The sequence below is a fragment of the Panicum hallii genome, chromosome 6 (assembly GCF_002211085.1).
Source record: "Panicum hallii strain FIL2 chromosome 6, PHallii_v3.1, whole genome shotgun sequence".
NCBI classification, from domain to species: domain Eukaryota; kingdom Viridiplantae; phylum Streptophyta; class Magnoliopsida; order Poales; family Poaceae; genus Panicum; species Panicum hallii.
Window position 1 is genome coordinate 20,385,225 of NC_038047.1, and position 21,258 is coordinate 20,406,482.

Below are 21,258 nucleotides of genomic sequence, written 5' to 3' on the forward strand. Positions count from 1 at the left end.
ACTACAAAACCCGTATTCCTGGTTGCCTGCCCTTGCAACACGTATTCCCACACGTCGAACTAAGTAACCAGAAGAAGCAAGACGAGTGGTGGGAGGTATGTCCACTCCTCGGGCCGATTGGTTACTAGGCTTACCGCTTACCATATTTCGCGGCATGTGGTTAGTACTTTCAAACGCTTAACCCGCACTACCACACGCTGCGACCTTATCAAATTCAACAACACAGACGGGGTATCATCTCAACCATGATACCTCACAAAACTCCCGTCCGTCATCCTTATAGTGATAATAGGAATGTAAACATTACAACTCCTATATCGCGCGAGTGACAGGAAATCACCCGACTTCTACCGGTCCTATTAGCATAGCAGCTAGTCGGACTTAAGTGCTACTATTCAATACATTGATTCCTAGGGAAATGCAACTAGGGTTTCAAGCAATTTCTAAGAACTTAATGCATAGAATACGTAAATAGATATAGATTGCAGTGTAATAAAAATAGTAGGTTATGTCCGGGGCTTGCCTTCTTGTGTAGGGTTGGGGGCAGTAGGATCAAGGTTTTCCGAACTTTGGTTCGGAGCTTCAGTTAGACCTTCGACGGTGTCCCTGGGGTCTTCGGAAACTTCTACGGCTTGATCCGAGATTAGCTCGTAGTCACCGTCGGCGAGAGTAAACGGTTCTACATGATATGCAAAAATATAAAATTAAGGAATGTACACTCTTTTATTTAATTCACATCAAAATTGTACTTTAAAAGTTTAACACTCAAGAATTGCCAAAACAAAGAAAATTTTAGCCTAAACTTATAATTTATGTTTAACTTAGGACTACATCATTGGATTAACTAAAAACAAGCATTAAAATATATTTTAAGTTTAAATTCAAACTTAAATTTGAATTTAAACTTTGGGTAAATAGAGTTATAAAGTTTTGAACATCTAATCATAAATCACTTGCATACCTAATAGATTATGACCAAGAGACCTAATTAGTTAAGTTTTAAAGGGTATGCTTAGCTAATTCTATTTCAAAACAGATTGAATTGATTAACTTACAAGAATTTAAGTTATAAAACAAATTTAGGTTTGAAAATTCTACATCAATTCATACATCATTTATAGAAATTGCATATCAAAAATCACAATCAACAAAGTCAACATGTAGAAGCTATGGACATTATACTTCCTTGTCTTAGATTTGAAATAGATTTACAAATATTCTGATTCAAACCAAACTCATTTAACAAAAGTTGTAGGATTTAAAATCTAGTTTCTAGTAAAACTGGTTTTGTAATTTTTGGAATTTTCTACAGTTTGTTATGAATTTTACAAGACAGCAGCAGCATCACATGAAATAACAAAGCACTTGGGGGGGGGGGTCTTCGGTATCTTTGCACTGGGGTCCCTGCGATGAGAACTTTAATTGCAGATGGGTCCCTGCCTGACCTTGGTGACGGCCGGCCGGTCGGCTTTGGTAGCGTTCTCGCCGGCAGCGAGCTTTCCGGCGAGGAGGATGGGCTAAGCACGACCTACGGGACTCGGTGAGCACACAGGAAGGGGGTACGCTTGAAGGGTGGCAGTGGAACTTGGCTGTTGACGAGAGGGTGCGGTGGCCGTGGCGGTGCATCGCCGTTCCCGGCGAAGGGCTGGCGAACACGGAGGTCAAACACGCGCACAAGCATCGGTGTGCTACGGGGAGTCGATCTGTATACCTGAGTGGGCGGGAGACCCCGTGGAGGGAGCTGTCGACGACGGAGTCGAGCTCGGGTGGCTCCAGTGAGCGGCGGCTCGAGGTGAAGGCAAATCCGGCGGAGGAAGGGTGGGGACTGGGCTAGATCAAGTCGAGGAGCTGGGGAAGAAGGTGGAGGAGCAACTGGCCAAGTGAATTTGAGCGGGGTGGCGCGAGTGGGGAGTATTCTGGGGAGAAGCAACGGCGGCGGCTCGGTGTTGTGAGAGAGGCGATATGGCAATGCAGCGAGAGGGAGAGGGAGTGTGGTTGGGTTTGTGACTACATTTGCCTGCAGAAGCGAAGGAAAAAGGAAGTAGGAAGGAATGGGCACGGCTGTGCCCAGAACGGCGGCGGCGAGGTGGGGGCCGGTGAGCGCTCGGGAGCACCATGGCGCGCGCGCGGGAGGACACCGGGGAAGGGCTACAGCGGCGGCAGGAGTAGGGGGGACGCGTGGAGAGAAAGTGGGCAGAAGCTGAACGGCGGCGAGGGCAGGGCAGTGGCCAGGGGAGCGGCACTGACGGCGGAGCAGAGAAGACAGGGGCGAAGCAAAGCAGAGCAGGTGCTCGGGGAAGAAGAAGAGAGGGTAGGGGGGTCCAGGGACCTGTTTGCAAAACTCAAAAATTATAAGGACTCTTTGGTAATCTAATTTTTCCCACTGATCTAGGGGTTTTCTGAGAAAAAGCCCAACATGAAAATTGTAGAGTTTTTCAAGCTCTACATTTTAGCTTTAAGGCTCAAATCCAAAAACTCAAAGTTGGCAGTATTACTCGTTGAATTTTGAACAAGGTAAAATTTAAATTACTTTTGTCCTTACCAAACGAGATTTTAATCAAATTTTTGATACATTTGCAAATATCCACGAAATGTCATGATGACAAATACTTTTACAAATAGGCCCTCAGGTAAACATGAAATTTACTTTTATCCCCTAGTTATTTGCATAAAAGACCCTATAGCTTAGGTTTATTTACAGATAGGTCCTTACACTTACTTAGGGGCTTATTCTCTTGGTGATACAACAACAACAACAACAACAACTTAGCCTTTTGTCCCAAGCAAGTTGGGGTAGGCTAGAGATGAAACCCACAGAAAACAAGAATAAGAAACACAAAAAGTGCACAAGCCAAAGGAAGAGTTAGGGGTTAAACAAAAAGTAACAAAGGTCACGGTTCAGGTACATTAATTGCTAATCTCCAAGCGCTCCTATCCATAGCTAATTCCTTAGCGATATTCCACTCCTTAAGATCTCTCTTAACCGTCTCGTCCCAAGTTAGTCTAGGTCTACCTCTACCTCTCTTTACATTATCGCCCCGCTTTAAAACTCCACTACGCACCGGCGCCTCGGGAGGCCTCCGTTGTACATGTCCAAACCATCTCAACCGATGTTGAATCAACTTCTCATCGATAGGTGCCACCCCGACCCTATCTCGAATCTCTTCGTTCCGGATTCTATCCCTTCTTGTATGCCCGCAGAACCAACGCAGCATACGCATCTCTGCTACACTCAGTTGCTGGACATGTCGCCTTTTTGTAGGCCAACATTCAGCACCGTATAGCATCGCTGGGCGAATCGCCGTCCTATAGAACTTACCTTTTAGCCTCTGTGGCACCTTCTTGTCACAGAGGACGCCCGAAGCCTGCCGCCACTTCAACCACCCGGCTGAAATTCTATGTCTAACATCTTCATCAATGTCTCCATCTTTCTGAAGCATTGATCCTAGATACCGGAAAGTATCCTTCTTGGCCACCACTTGACCTTCGAGACTAACGTCCCCATCCTCATGCCTAGTCGGGCTAAAGTCGCACATCATATACTCGGTCTTGGTCCTACTCAGTCTGAACCCCCTCGACTCTAACGTGTGTCTCCATAGCTCTAACTTCATATTAACCCCTACCCTACTCTCATCAACTAGCACCACATCATCAGCAAAGAGCATACACCAAGGGATATCACCCTGTATGTCCCTTGTGACCTCATCCATCACCAAATCAAATAGATAAGGGCTCAATGCTGACCCCTGATGTAGTCCAATTTTAATTGGAAAGTCACTGGTATCGCCATCACATGTTCGAACACAAGTCATCGCATCCTTGTACATATCCTTGATGAGGGTAATATACTTAGTTGGAACTTTGTGTTTTTCCAAGGCCCACCACATGACGTCTCTCGGTACTTTATCATACGCCTTCTCTAGGTCAATAAAGACCATGTGTAAGTCCTTCTTCTCCTCTCTATATCTCTCCATCAACTGTCGGACTAAGAAAATCGCCTCCATGGTCGACCTCCCAGGCATGAACCCAAACTGGTTTTGGGTCACCCTTGTCAATCCTCTTAGGCGATGCTCGATAACCCTCTCCCAAAGTTTCATCGTATGGCTCATCAGCTTAATCCCCCGGTAGTTAGTACAACTTTGAACATCTCCCTTATTCTTGAAGATCGGTACTAATATACTTCTCCTCCATTCCTCCGGCATCTTGTTTGACTGGAAAATTAGGTTAAAAAGCTTAGTTAACCATACTACCGCCCTCTCGCCCAGGCATCTCCACACCTCAATGGGGATGCCATCGGGACCCATCGCTTTACCTCCCTTCATCCTCTTCAAAGCCTCCCCGATCTCTGCCTCCTGAATCCTCCTCACAAAGCGTCTGTTGGTATCATCAAATGAGTCATCCAACTCGAAGGTAGGACCCTCATTTTCCCCATTAAACAACTTGTCGAAGTATTCTCGCCATCTGTCCTTGATCTCCTCATCCTTCACCAGAAGTCGATCTGTTCCATCCTTGATGCATTTGATTTGGTTTATGTCCCTTGTCTTCCTCTCGCGGGTCCTAGCTATCCTATAAATGTCCTTCTCTCCTTCCTTCGTACCTAGCCGTTGATACAGATCATCAAAAGCCTGACCTTTCGCTACACTTACAGCTCGTTTTGCAGACCTTTTCGCTAATCTATATCCCTCGATGTTGGTTGCGCTCTTGTCGAGGTGAAGGCGTTTGAAACACTCCTTCTTCTCCTTAATAGCCCTTTGCACCTCGTCATTCCACCACCAAGTCTCTTTCACTTCCTGCTTGCCTCCCCTACTCACACCAAACACTTCTGAGGCCACCTTCCGAACACATATCGCCATCTTTAGCCACATATCATCTACATCTGCTCCTTCTTCCCAAGGCCCCTCTCCTAGCATCCTCTCCTTAAACGTCTGAGCCTCTTCCCCTCTAAGCTTCCACCACTTTGTTCTCGCAATCTTGGCACGTTTGTCCCGGTGGGCACATACCCGAAAACGAAAATCCGCCACCACAAGCTTGTGTTGGGGGACAACACACTCCCCAGGTATCACCTTACAATCTAAGCAGGCACGTCTATCCTCTCTCCTAGCAAGGATAAAATCGATTTGGCTCGAGTATTGTCCACTATGGAAGGTCACTAGATGGGACTCCCTCTTTCTAAAGAGGGTATTCGCTAACAGCAGGTCGTAGGCCAACGCAAAATTCAAAACATCATCCCCCCCCTCGTTCCTACTACCATACCCGAAACCCCCGTGTACTCGCTCATATCCTACATTAGTCGCACCCACATGGCCATTGAGGTCTCCTCCTATGAAGAGCTTCTCACTGATAGGCACGGTACTAACCATGCTATCAAGATCTTCCCAGAACTGACTCTTGGAGCTCTCACTAAGACCTACCTGAGGGGCATAGGCACTGATCACATTTAGAGCCAAATCTCCAATAACCAACCGCACTAGGATAATCCGGTCGCCTTGCCTCCTAACATCTACAACTCCATCCTTAAGGCTCTTATCGATCAAGATGCCTACACCATTCCTACCCGAGGTTGTCCCCGTGTACCAAAGCTTGAAGCCAGAACCCTCCACTTCCTTCGCCTTCTGGTCCTTCCATTTAGTCTCCTGCACGCATAGAATATTTACACGCCTCCTAATTGCTACATCGACTAGCTCTCTTAACTTACCTGTTAGAGACCCTACGTTCCAACTACCTAGACGAATCCTAGTTGGCTCGGCTAGCTTCCTTACCCTTCGCACCCGTCGAGAGAAATGCGAAGACCCTTGCTCATTTTTCACTACACCCGGGCGCAGATGTAGCGCGCCACAGAGGCTGCGACGACCCGACCCTTGCTCACTTATCATCGTACCCGGATCACGATACGACGCGCCCCTAAGGGGATGACGACCCGGCCCTTGCCCATTTAACACCACACCCGGGTTCCGATGTAGCGCGTCGCTAAGAGGGTTACGCCCCAACGAATTTCTTATGGGTTTCATTTCCATTAGAGTGGCTGATTTTTTACGCTGGTTCGCCAAACCTAACACAACCCTCCACATTTTCTCATCGCGGGCTTATTCTCTTGGTGATAGCATAATTTTTTTTTGCACCTAACATTACATTTGTCCTAGATTTCAAGGCTGCTTGCCCAACCACCCATCATACACTTAAGGGCCTATATTATATAGAAATTACAAATACACCCCTAGCCCTTAATACTACCCATAACAAACATGCCTATTTCACAATAGAGTTCAGAGGCTATATCCCTTATTACCTGGATGTCACACAAACTACCCCTCGGCTGTCAGGGATCTATATCCCCTGGGTGCTGCAAGGAAGCTACCCGTGAGGAAAAAGAAGCCTGATTCCTACTAGGATTCCACTCTAATCCTATTAGGACTCATACCTTATAATCCTATTAGGACTCCTACCTTGTAATCCTACTAGGAACCCCATCCCCTGGGATATATAAAGGAGGGCAGGGATACCTAGATAGGTAGAGAACCAACAGAGAGCAGCCAACAGGCAACTTAACACCCAAGCGCAGGGCGCAATATACAACACCCCAAAACAGGACGTAGGGTATTATGCTACTCTAGCGGCCCGAACCTGTCTAAATTTGTGTCTTGTGTCCTTGCGTTCACCTTCAAGTTCTAGATCTGGTGATCCCTCACTAAATAATCACCTACCTTAGGGTATCCCTAGGTAGGCCGATGGTAAAAACACCGACACCAGCATCGACCCAAAAAGCGCTGAAGCTACTCGCATCTTAAGGTGCAGTAAAGGGTACGTTCTAGTCGGGGCCAACCTGTACAAGAGTGGATCATCGTCAGGCATACTCATGCAGTGTGTCTGCACGGATGAGGGCAGAGAGATACTCCAAGAGATTCACGAAGGCATGTGCGGGAACCACGCGGCTTCTCGCACACTAGATGGCAAGGCTTTTAGATCTGGCTTCTACTGGCCGACTGTTTTGGCAGATGCCAAAGCACTCGTTCGCCGGTGTACCAACTGCCAGTTCTTTAGCAAATAGCCCCATGTCCTGGCTCATAACCTCATCACCATACCACCCTCATGGCCGTTTGCATGCTGGGGCTTGGACAAGATAGGACCCTTAACAACTATGCCAGGAGGTTTCACACACGTGTTGGTGGCTATCAACAAGTTCACAAAGTGGATCGAGTACAAGCCAATCACAACACTGATCGAGTGGTTACCTACATCTACGACATTCTACACCATTTTGGCTTCCCCAACACTACCATTATGGAACTGGGATCCAATTTCCACTCGCATCAGTTCTGGGATTTCTATGAACGTAGATCCATTGAAGTCAAATATGTTTCAGTAGCTCACCCGTGAGCCAACGGCCAGGTTGAGTGCACCAATGGCTTGATTCTTGATGGATTGAAGAAAAGACTCTATGATGAGAATAGCAAAAAGGGTGACAAGTGGATCGATGAGATATCATCAGTAGTCAAGAGGCTTCGCACACAACCAAGCAAAGCCATAGGACAGTCACCTTTCTTTCTCGCATATGGGTCTGAAGCTATATTACTAGCTAACGTGATGTGGAAGTCTTCTCGACTGGAGATGTTTGAAGAAGGCGAGGCTGACACCACAAGACATCTCGAGCTTGACTCAGCTGAGGAAATCAGATGCAATGTCTTATTCTAGTCGGCCCACTACTTGCAAGGAATCCGTTGTTACCACGACCGGAACGTTCAATGAAGCTCTTGCAATGTTGGAGATATGGTTCTTTGACGAATCCAGGATGATACCAGGTTACACAAGCTTAACTCCTGGTGGTACAAGTTTACCAAGTGGATCGAGTACAAGCCAATCACAATGCTCTCTACAGATTGAGTGGTTACCTTCATCTACAGATGGAGTCGCCCCGCCTCTGGATCCTCAGAAAGGGCTGTCGCCTGGGCAATGGGGTTAGATGCCGCAGCATCACCCCCGGAATCACCTAAGGGATCTAAATGGGCCCCAAGGCCCAGACCCCACTCGAGCTGATCGAGGAGAGGCCAGGGAAGGTCACCCCCACTCCGGATGAGTTGGAGCACGCTCGGGGATACATCACCACCTGCGTCCCGTGAGCACGCCGACACGCCATCGGCACACAAGCTTGTCAGGTTGGTGGACAAGATGAATCATCCCCGAGATGCTCCACCACAAAAAGCCAATCCCCTAACAACAACCAACAATGGAACCGGGTTCAGCTCGGGCAAGCCGAACCCGAGCTTTGGGAGGCCTAAGTCTACAACTCTTCATCAGGAAGCGAGTTTAGAAAGGATGAGCAAGATGGATAGGCTATTTATAGCCGTAGCAGAGCACAACATGTCGGTGTTTTACCGCCTGCCCACCGAGGGGTATACTCGAGGTGGTAAGTTTTAGGTAGGGTGATGCCGAGATCAGAAACTCGAAGGTGCAAGCAACACAAGGTTTAGATAGGTTCGGGCCGCGATATGCGTAATACCCTACGTCCTGTATAGTGGTTTGTATTGCCTTGGGTGTTGATGTTGTGTTTTGAGAGGGTCCCTGCCCGCCCTTATATATCCGGGAGGACAGGGTTACATGAATCCTAGTCTGACACTAGCCTAGGAATCGTACTCAAGTACAATTCGAGTAGTTTCCTTCTGTATCGTCTAGTTCTACTTCGCATGCGAGTAGAGTACAACACAAATAATGTATGGGACATATCCTATCCCTTATTCTTGTATGAACTACGTTATGTACGCAGTCCCGTAGTCCCGGGTCTGTCATAATGCCCCCTCAGCGCGAGAAGGCACAGCGACTAGTTGCCCCGAACTATAGATGCTCACCTGCCCCCGTTACCTCCACCCATGCCCCGCTCGACGAGACGCTACTGATGGGCCTGGATGGGCAGATGCCCACCAAGGCAAGCAACGTAGGCCGTGGTGGACTGCAAGAATGGGCGCAGGGAGCCGAATCCATGAAAAGTATCTCGACGTCAGCGAGGCCATCCCATGCCATGATCAACTATGACAAGACCCAACAGGAGGCGCTCGAGCCGAGGCGCCAAGCGTAGGATGCCAACCCAGGCACGCGAACTAACCCTCTGCGCAAATCTCTGATTCGCCAAGAGACTCGGGGGCTATACCCAGTGGGTGCGCTCGCGCGCACCCACATGTGTCTGACCGAGGAAGAACCCCTCCCATCACGTCACATCAGATACAGGGCAAACCACCCGCTACTACCCCCCTGCGCGAGTCCACAGGACCCCCGTAGGGGCTCAAGGGCTACACCGACTGGGTCTGCTCGCGCGGACCCAGCAAAAAGATAGCTTGCAGCGCAGCACGCGGTGAGCTCAGGCAAACCGCTCCCAGGTAAGGTAGAGGAGCCCCTGCATGGATCTCCGAGCCATGCACGGGATCGGGGGCTACTAACGGGGTTACAGGTAACACGTACACCAAAGTGCGGCCTTCAGTTGCCTAAGTAGGGATTAGCCAACAACATCAGGCGACCCGGCCCGGTGAAGCACCAAGTGCAACCAGGGCAGGCCCATCAGCGGGGAGAAGCACTCTGACCCAGGAAGGACAGGGCGCGGGCCATGTGGCACCCTCCCGACCCCTCGCACTGCAACGGGGCTGGGGGATGAACTGGCCTCAGCAGGGAGCCCGGGCGTGAGACTTCCTGGGGAAGCCGCGGGGGAGCATTAACCCCCCAAGATACAATGGGATCTGCGTGTATCCCTCTCCAACAACCGGGGTAGGGGCGCTGCCTACAGACTAGAGGACCGACGGGAGGACCTCGGTCCAGCGGGCTATCATTACGTCGCAACCGGCAGGCACGCCGGGCGTACCACCTTCCTGTCAGCATGATGGGACGAATCGTACCGGGTCACCCTCCACCCTCAGGTGTAGGGGAGGTAGGTCCGCCGAGCTAGCGAGCCCCGCCACGAACCCAGCGGACACCAGAACCCAGGTGCCCGACCTCCCAACTAGCAAAGAGGAGGCAGGAGCCTGCCGACTCAGCGAGAGGCCCGCCCCCTGCGCATCAAGGGAGCAAGACATAAGGATGATGGCGCCATCCCCCGACAACGGGGTGGCGGACGTGGCCAAGGATGTGTCCGGCGGTGCCGTAGACCAGGCGAATAGGACTCAGTCGGCGAGGCATGATCGGACGCTAGCCCCAGATGGGACATGTGTAGGATAGCCGACCCCGGAGGAAGGCACACACCCTCTCTCACGCAATGTAGCCTGGCCCACCATGTATATAAGGCGGAGCCAGGCCTTCTCTAGAAAAGGAGACGACATATCACACAACGCACACACAGACACGCACGGCTTGCATTCACCCCGTTGTAAGAACCCAACATTCGAACATGAGAAACATGAAATCAGCCATCCCTTACTAGGCGAAGGGCAGTTGCCCGAACCAGTCTAAATCCTTACCTTCGATTGTTAGCCATCAAGCTACTAAGAAGCGCAGCGCAAATTACTAGCCGGTGATCGAAATACCGACACAACAGCTGATGGGAGTGTATCTTTTATAATCGAGACAAGTGTTGGCATGGCTGCTGGGACATCTGCAAAGGTAACCATCAATGTTTTAGGAGGAACTAGCTCAGCCAAGATTTGATCCACTTCACTTTGAATGAACAACTACTTTAATTATTCCAACTGGAGATATGGTTATAATTCTCACAACATCATTTGATATCAAACAAACATTTCAATTGACGCAAGCTGCCTGGGGTGAGCTGCCCTATGAAGGGTAAAATAAAAGGGTATTTTACACCTTAGTTCGTTGGGTAGGTGACGAGGTGAGCCAATATAACATGCCACATCAGCGAATGGATGAAATTGGGCCGATCTGGATAGTTCGAGGATTGAATTGGATGTTTTCGTAGTTGGAGGATGCAATGGAGCCAAGCACGATAGTTCAGAGACGAATTCAGCTATTTTGCCGAAAAGAAACAAAGAGAAACATGTATGAACAGTTACTTGAACCCTAAACGTGCAACCATCCACACATTGTTTTTTAGTCTTTCTTTGGACATAAATTATGTAAGTGCTTGCCGCATGTGTTGTCTGCTTATTTTTTTAGTGGATTTTTTAATCGACCTTTAGTTATGCTAACTTGCGTTAGGAGCACGGTAACATTGAACCACTTAGACTTATGTACTCGTGATTTGCGTTCTCTTTCTTCTCTTTTGTCTTAGTTTATTCTTTATTTTCAAAAAAATGTCTTAGTTTATTCTCTCTTCTCTTACCTTCCCATTTTGACAAATCAATATCACCACAAAAAGATATATAGTGATACATATGAAGACAATGATCATATTTTGAGATAAAAGAGACCTTAATTTAGACACCAAACCAATCCACATCATCAAGGTTGAAAGGTGATGGATCTTGATCATGCGTTAGTATATATGCAGTTGTACAGCAAGATAATGCCTAAAATGGTGCTAGCACAAAGAATTGTTATTGTTGATGATCCTAAATTCAATAAATTATTCTTGTGTTTTAAATATATTTAGTCAAGCTGGGAAGACTTTGTTTATTTTTGAAGTGCCCAAGAAAAGGAAAGCTAGAACGAAACTAGTTACTAACGGTAAAGAATCTTGTGAATTTGAAGCTAGCACAGAGATCATCTTGGTCTGGATTCCAAAAGAGAATGGTGGAACACCATTTAAATCATCTCGTCAGACAAGAAGCTTTCATGAAGGACTCGTAATGTGATCTGACAAGAAAAACTAATCTACATAATATTGATGTGGAATGGACATCCTTCTACCTATTATTGAACTAGTTGGCAATATTTTTCCATAACTTGACTAGGATAACTTCAAGCTAGGGGTGAAACTGTTGGATCCCGTCCTGTTGTATGCATAATGTTCTTTTTTCCCTCAGATTCATTTTCTCCTATCTGTTTTGGGTGTATGAAAGCTTCACATATGACTAGCATGCATCAAAGTATACCAAATCAACTCCATTAAATAAATGGTAACATGTTTATCAAAGATTCCTAGTGGCCCAAGGGAACACAAAGGTATAATCCATCTTAAAACTCAAACAGATCATGGATATTAGAGGATTTATACCTTTTGCACAATAATAGTGGAAGATGACACACACTAGGTGAAGAAACGTCTAAACAAATTGGCTCACTCATGTAATTCTTCACTGGCTCACCATGTTGGGCGATACCCTTTGTTGTAGGACGCAGTCCTTTGATGTCCGCTCTTATTTGGCTGCTACTTGGCCATAAACGCGTCTATTCCTTGGTTTTTTAAGCATTGACGGGCAAAAAACATTGTTAATGACTTTGCATCTAGAAATATTTACTACTACGAAAAAGTTTTTAGGTGCGGGTAAAAACGTATTTTTAGGGGCGGGTGCTTCTCGCAGCTAAAAATACGATTTTTAGGGGCGGGCGTATTAACCGCCCCTAAAAATGATTTCTAGGGGTAGGTCACGCCGTGACCCGCCCCTAAAACTCGATTTTCAGAAAATAAAAAAATCAAAAAAATAAAAATAGCAAGATAAAAATAAAAAAATATTGCAGCTAACCAACCACCACCACAAGCCCCTTGACTATCGAGTTGCAATTTTTTGATGAAATATACACACTTGCATCACCCGATATTCGAACCGCATATCTCAAATCTCGCAGGTACGTTCCTCTCCACCACACTACACAGTCACTTGTGACTCTATGGGGTATGTTATTTTTTTATATTAAATCTGAAATTGATTTGTATAAATCGTTTCTAGGGTCGGGTGGCGCCACCACTCACCCCTAAAAATATTTTTCAATTTTATTCCAAAAATTCATTTAAATCTTTACATATAGCAAAACAAATAAAGAAAAGTGAAACAACTACACTATAGTTATTATGAACTATAGATAAAAAATATGCTAAGTATATTTCAGTATATATAAAGGTTAAGATTGTTGAAATCTCAAAGTATGATTTGAGTTGTGTAAGATACTATATAGCTATAGTCATATGTAGGTTTATAATAACTTTTCGGATGATTAAATGATCTTAAACGAAAAAATTATCAACTTATCTAGTCATTCTCTACAATTTCGATATAAAAATTGACATCATCCGAGATCATATGAAAAAGATATAATTTTTTTTGCGTGAACCATTTTTAGGGTCTGGTCTGCATTTTTAGGGACATGTGACACCATCACCCGCCCCTAGAAATGCCACCATTTCCAAGGGTGGATGGTGGCGTCACTCGTCCCTAGAAATACTAGCGACGGGTGATGCCATGACCCGCCCCTAAAAATGATGCTCGTTTGCAGCGGCGGGTGATGGCGTAACCCGCCCCTAAAAATGCTTTTCTAGGGACGCGTCGGATGCTACAGGAACTTCTCTCCATTTTTAGAACTGGGTTACCTTTTGATCTAAGCGTTGCTATAAATCGTTTTTAGTAGTGGTCGTAGAAAAATTAAGGTGATATGTATAAAGTGTTTGATTATTGATATGAACATTATCTTATTGATGCATAGAGCTCATAATTTTTTAGATTCGTTCCCGGCCACTGACAGCTTCCCCTTATTCTATGGGCTTTTGTGCTGGGGTCCTGCTCGAGGTGCACGACAGTCCTGGGTGTCGTACACCTGGAGATCGCTACCTGGGTTTCCGCTGCCTATCTGGGCGCGGCTCAGCTCGGTACGGCTAGTTAGCCTAACAGCCAGCTCGGCTCGGCTCATTAATAAAATAAGCAAAAAATAGTGTTTCAGCTCGGTTTGCTAATAGCTCGAGCTGGTTCATTAGGCTTGGTAAATTTCGGACTACCACCTCAGCTATGTGAAATACAAGAAGAATGGCAATTATAAAGTTTCAAACTTTCAAAATCCACCATGCATCGAGCATGCACAAATTGCAACTGATCAACAGTTTACTAATTACATTATTTCTAATTTTCTGACTTCAGTGACACAATGACAAAATCATAGAATATTAGCTAACAGCAGAGACTTGAGTTTTAACTCAGTACTTTAGACGGATGATACTTTGGAGGCCGAGCGGATGAGGCCTTTCAGCTAGGCTCGCTTGGGAACTCTAACTCGGTTAGCTTGTAAGTAGCTCACGAGGTGGCAGCTCGTTAACGAAACGAGCAAAAATAGCTACCAGCTTATTAAAAAATCCATCGAATTGAGCAACAACCGAACCGAGCTAGCTCACGAGTTTTGAGCTCGGTGTCCAACCAGCACACCATCCGCTCGGGCACTGCTCAAGCTCGGGGGCTGGAGCCTAGAGGTGCCGAGGCGGTGACCGAGAGCATGTGCGACAAGTGGTGGCTTTGTAGGGTGTTATGGTTGTGGTAAAACCGCCCGAATTGATCCGGCTTAAGTGGCCTAACCATCACAATAGAGGCAATCCAGGCTAACACGCAATTAAAACGTTGTAAAACGACAATCTGTTGGGTACCATCCCGATGCAACCACTGGAATTTCGATCGAAACAATGCATACATACAACCCACACGAAGGTGAAATTACAACAATCCATAAATTTTACATCATAGAGTTCAACATGAATTATTATTACAAACCAAGTTCCAATTCATGCATAAACAAGTACTTTTAGAGTTTAATAGTGCAGCGGAAAAATAAACGATAGTTCCAACGAAGATACAAGATATCATGATGAAGCCCGTACATGATATCAATCAGCGTTAACATATTTGGCTGGGGACGGATCCCATTCCACCGACCAACCAGGAGGAAGAGTACACGGCCAAGTCAAACTAGCAACCATATCCTCAAAGGTCTCACCTGTAAACAAAGTGTAACGCCCGCATTTTTTATCTTATTTAAGTTGCATTACCAATCACTTGCTTAATTTTTTTAAAACCTTTTCCTCCGCTCGAGCTCCCGAAGCCACCCCCAGATTTTCCGCCATCCCGACATCGCGCAGTCCTCTTTTTCCGTGGAGCCGCCTGTCCCTTTTTCTTTTCCACCAGCCCCGCCGTCCCGTCGCATCCCATCGTGTCGCACTCGGCCGTGTGCGCCTCCCCGGCCGCGATCGTCAGTCCCCGCGCGTGTCCCCTCTTTTCTTTTCTCATATTTTGTTCAAATCCATTTTATTTCTCTCTTCTAACTTTTTTTCCAAACTCTTTTTTTTTCGGCGCTGGCTTCCTCTTTCCTTTTCTCCCTTGTGCTGCCTGCTGCCTGCTCGAGCTGTGGCCCGCTCCGTGCGCGCATGCGCAGGCTAGCGCACGACCTGCCGCTGCCCTCGTTGCTGGCTGTGCACGCGCGCTCGCATCACGCCGCCCGCGTCACGCCACGGCCGCCGCAGCCGCTGCTACTCCCTATGCTGCTGCGTGCTTGCTGCCCGTGCACGCCAAGCTGGCGTGCGATCCGCTGCTGCGCCGGCCCGTCTCCATCCCGTCCCCTCACCCTCGCAGCTTGCGCCTTGTCCCCTAGCATTCCGGCCGCCATTAATGGCGAGGTTCCTGTACTGCCCGTGACCCTCCCATGCTGGCCATCTCCCCTCTCCCTCTCAGCCTATAAATCAGCCCCCGAGCCGCCCTCACTCCACCCACACCGCCCCAGCACCTCTCCTCCTCTACCTCGCGCTGCAGCTCGCCGCCGCCGGTCACAATTGCCGACCACCACCCATCTCCGTGGACAACCCTCCGTAGACCATCTCCGCACGAGGCGAGGGCCGGAATCGGACCCCCTCGGCCTCCTCTCCGTTTTCCCCTCCTCCCCGGGCGTTGCCATGCACCAGGGGGCCGGCGTCCATGGCCTGGCCGCCCCCTCCTACCGTTCCCCTCCCCCTCCTATTCTGTCTCGAGGAAGAAGAAAAGCAGACTTGTGCATAACCCCCTCCACTTTTCCTCCTTATGCACTCCGCAACCCTCCACCTCCCTCTCCTAGATATTTAACCAGAGCTCCTTCTATCTCTTTATTTCATTACAAATAGGTCCTCGCCCTTTTAAACTACTCCCTAAATGACCTTTAACTCATCAGTTCATGTGACATTTTGTTCCGAATGGATTCCAATCTATACCATGCATCAAATATTTTCTCCAAGTCTTAAGATCCACATCCGACAAATATAATAGTCTTCTCTATTTTTTTATCAAAGCTCTCTATTTCCCTCTCTTTTTTTAAGCTCATCGGCGAACTTTATTTTTATTGTGTGATTGTTTGTGTGTCGTAGCCGACGGTGTGACCGAGGAGGAGCAGGACCGTGAGCCAGAGCCCGAAGACCCGTACCTCGACGAGGAGCTTCCGGAAGGCTTTGAGGATGGCAAGTCCAATCCCATCCTTTGATGCATATTTATCCCAGTTTTATAAACACAACCTATTGGCCTATTTTATTAAATGCATTGTTGCAAGACATCGTTGGATAGCCACCCCTTGGTTGCTATGACGATTCCATGATGACCTAGATTAATGTCTATATAGGGTTTGCTCTGCTGGACGTTAACTATTGCTAGAGATGCTTAGGACCTTTTATTCCTTTTAATATATTTTAATCATGACCACAACGCGCTTTATCGAAAATAAAGGTGTGAGTATTTGAAAAGATAAAATGGGATTTTGGGATAATAAAAGAAGGATATAATCTGATGATATGGATGGTGTTTTCTTTGTGAAATGCCACTGGTGAGCTTGTACCTTTGTGGTTGAGCATGGTTGGGAGATGTCCGTCTTGTCAATGTAAGGATGAACTGAGGTGTCATCTTGCCTAACCCACTTATCGTACAACCACTCGACCGTTGTGTGGGCAACGGCTTAGCATAAACCCCACTAGTTGTTCTGCTAGCCAAAAGGAGAGCTGGTGAGCAACGGGAGATCATGGAGAAGGAATACGATATGTGTGAGTTATGTCCCTGTTATGACTTTGTTGATAGGTCATTAACCCCATGGTTGCTTCCGTGTTGGCTAGTTAGATTCAGCTAAGGTGGGTAATGGCTTTGTTAGGATCCGCAGCGACACTAAGATGTTCGTGGTGTGGTACCCTACTTGTGGGTAAAGTGTACAACCTCTGTAGAGTGTAAAATCTATTCGAATAGCCGTGTCCACGGTATTGGACGAGTTACGGCATGGCTACTTCAATAGATATTTTGGGATGTTTGGTTTTGTGTCGTGAGTTGTTTTGAAAGTGTCCAGCAGTTGTGCCGTGAGCTACTGTGGATGTGGAGTCCGGTAGCATTAAAACCTTGATCCTTTGTATAGGATCAACCCCACTTATTATTCGAATACTAGAGAAATGTTTTGAGAAAAATGTTTTATTAAATGAACCCTTGCATGTGTAAAACATCACTTTATCGCAAACGAACCCTAACCTTATCCTTGATATATCCTGTGTATGATCTTTATTATCCCCCTCCGTGGGTGTGGTTGGACTTGTTGAGTATGTATGTACTCACTCTTGCCTAGTTTTTATAGAGGAGGATCCGAACTTCGTTCCTGAAGACGTCGAGTAGGTCGCCGTCCTGCACCCAACCTTGCTTGTGGTTCAGGGTCTCCACAGGAAGCTTACCATGGCGCAAGACTCTGATGATATCTTAGATTTCATTGGCACTTTAGTTTGGCTTGTAGTCCTTATGTTTTCCCATTTGATAGTGGCGCTTCAATGCCCGCTACCTCGACGGTTTTGTCAGACCCGGGGCCACGGGACTGTGTACATAACATAGTTTAAACATGCTTAAGAGATAAAGCCCATCTTATCTCTTATTTATCTCATTTATCTCTTACTTATCCCGTATGAATAGGAGATAAAGCTAGTCGGTACAGAAGGAATCTACTCGAGTTGTATTCGGTTACGATTCCTTATCTAGTATTGGGCTAGGATTCTTGTAACCCTGACCTCCCGGATATATGAGGGGGGCAGGGACCCATTCAAGGCAGATCATCAAGATCATTCTACACCCAAGGGAATACAAACCACCACACAGGACGTAGGGTATTATGCACCTCGCGGCCCAAACCTGTCTAAGTTTTGTGTTCCTTGCACCTTCGAGTTCCTGATCTCGGCATCTCCTCACCTAAACTTACCACCTTGGGCATATCCTTCGGTGGGCAGCCGGTAAAACACCGACAGCTGGAGCGCCAGGTAGGGGAGAGCATCAAAGATCCACCGGCGAACTCGATGGCATCTTTCCAGTTCACCAAGTCAGTACCTTCTCAGGGTACAACGTTTGTTTTTGGCTCGTGGGTCTACATCGCAGATGGTGCGGGCAGTTTTCATCAATTCCTCGATGACATGAAGCCAAAAACTCCCACAGCGGATCCTTGCAGCGACCTTGACAAGTTCGTTGATGATCTCGATGACTTGTCAATCCATGCATCCGCTACAAGGATCGAGGTGGAGTCTGCTTCTGGCGCGACTTCATCCGGCGCTGCATCAACTTTCCTTGGGTTGGACTCGTTCCAATCTAAGGATTTGCATAGCCGATCACGACTCGGTCTACGCAATTTGGCCACTGATCTCCAGGAGGCCGATATCTCCGGGTCCCTCTCCGCATTAGGGAAGGACTTGGACTCTCTGCTCCAACTTGAAGGGCCCGAAGCCACCGCACGTCAGGGGGCTTCGGGTTGTTTTGGTACCAGCGATCTGATGATCATCTCCACCCCGGAGGGGCGTTTCGTGCATTGGAAAGGCATGAAACCTTCTGATCTACTCGAGGCTGAGGATCAACTTGTGACCCACCTCGAGCCTTTGCCTTTTCAGGAGGGCAGGCCGTTAGCCACCGTGGTGGAGGAGTCGACTGAACTAGTCGATGAGAGCTCTGAGGAGCTCATCTCACACCAGGTGCTGATGGTGGAAGAAGGCGAGGATGATGGCGACTTGCCCATCGACGAATTTGATGCGGTCTCCGAAGATGAAGCCATAGTTAACGCCGGTGATGAAAATGACGCTGATCGTGAGGCACGGAGGACCCAGAACAGGGCTCGCGCAGCTCACCGAAGGAGGGTCAATGAGCGCATGCGATCCATGCATCGCGAGCTTGACGCCGAATTCGCTGCCGTAAGCGAGCGGGGCTTCAGGACTCCGGTGGCCAACATTGCCAGGATTACGGCCATCTTGAGTGCAGCAACGATCCGAACATGCGTCAAGCACTTCATTACGCGCAGAGGGCCTGGATTCAGCTTGATCAGCAAAACCCGGCGTCTACCCTCAGGGAGGAGCACGTGGGTGAGAGCCGAAGCCAGGCTCACAGCCGAACGGCAGGTGGCCGTCCTCGACCTCGCGGGAGTCAGGCTCCTGGCGGGAGGCAGCAGCCACATCTAGGAGGTAACTCGCGACAGGCCAATCATCGGCCTCCTCCAAAAGACCTGCGCCAGCATATCAATGAAGATCGCGATGCGCGGTTCGTGATCGATTCCAGCGCGAAGTGCGCGAAGAAGTCAAGACGGAAGGTACTAATTGCAGCAACTATTTCCTAGCTTTCTCCGCATGATTCAGCAGCTACAAGTACCCTCAGGGCTTCAAGCCGATCGGCATCACCAAGTATGATGGCAACCAAGCTCCTCAGCAATGGCTACGTTGCTACTCCACCGCCATTGAAGTCGCAGGAGGATCCAACATCACCAAGGTCGTCTACTTCTCGATGGCCTTGGACCCTGCGCCGCTCACATGGTTGGAGAGCCTCAGCAACAACTCGATCGATTCCTGGGAGCGGCTCAAGAAGGTCTTATCGACAACTTCCAGGGGGCGATCGCTCATGCAGGTACTCATCACGATCTTGCTCAGTGTAAACAGGAACGTAACAAGCTCCTACGATCCTACACATGCTGTTTCTTCGATGTCCGCTCCACCATCGCGAATATCTCGGAGGAGGACATCATCGACTGCTTCTACAACGGCATCACCGATCCAGACATCTATAGAGACTTCGGGCGGAACAGGCCAAAGACTGCTGCGGGGTTGTGTGACATGATGCACGACTGGTCCGAGCAGGAGGAGAAGATGCGGGAGCGGTTCCCGAGGTGCCAAGATGTCAATCTGAGGCGTCCTCATGACAACCGTAACAACAAGAGCTAGCAGGACTATCCGGGTTGTCACACCCGGTTTTTAAGGACAAAACCGAATGTGTAACTATATGTATGCCAGGATCAAGTTCCATACATATAGTGACTTTATCAGTGAATAATCAGCAACAGTATCACAAAAAGAGAATTAAAAGACTATAAAGATTATCAGAGTTATACAGCTTATCCTGGAAACGAAGACTCCAAACTTCACAGGCAATCGACCGGGGGTTGCGCAAGCCTAGAACTCAGCAGCATCTTCAAAAGACTTCACATCACTTTCTCCTCTGAGCAGCAATTATAACAAGTGTGAGTACACTTATGGTTGGTATTCAGCAAGTGTTGGGAAATATATGACATGAAGGCCTAAATCAAGGAAAGGCTGACTGGCTTACTGCGATAAGCAATTTTAGTTGGTCAAGTTTTATTAGCACCTGATTACTAAGGTATAAGTTCACACCAAAACCCACATTAAAAGAGAGAGAAGAGATACAGCATAAGTATAACCACAGCCATAAGCATGGTCCATGATAACTATAACCATAACCATGGTCCACGATTTAATTCATCTTCAAGTTCAATTATCATGTGAGGGTCCAAGCTGCTCTTAACCGTGAGCACGGCTGATATATCAGTTTTCACTCTGCAGAGGTTGTACACTTTACCCACAATTCGCGTCTCCCGATTTGCTCGAGGTAGCTAGCCTCTTAAACACTTCCTAGGTGAGTGGCAAGGGATTCACTATGAGGCCTTTACAAATATTCCCTAACTTATGATAATCCGCTAAGGTTTCAAGTCAAAGCGGTCATAACTCTCCCTAATGAGGCAGACGCCTTAACCAGGACCATATCATACCCTCAAGAGGACCGAGCTATACCCCGACGATGCAACCCCTCTTGCCCTTTCGGTAAGATTATCATAAACTAGAGACTCTAATTAATTAGCCAAGACCAGAGCCATATAGTATTATGGTAGCACTATTTTTCTGGGTGGTTCTCCATGTTCTGATTAAACATATAATCTTGTGATCAACAACACAAAGAGCATGAACATGGATAAAATAGGTGTAGCATCATCATTATCATCATCATGGTTATATATTATTCCCGAACCGGAACCAGTTATAGCAACTAAGCAATAGCTACCCAACGTAAAGATAAAACCCAGGTTGACAAGGAATGATCATAAAGACTAGGCATATCTTTAATTAGGATCCATCAATATTAGGACACATGCATGCATATAAAGAAAAAGTTATAT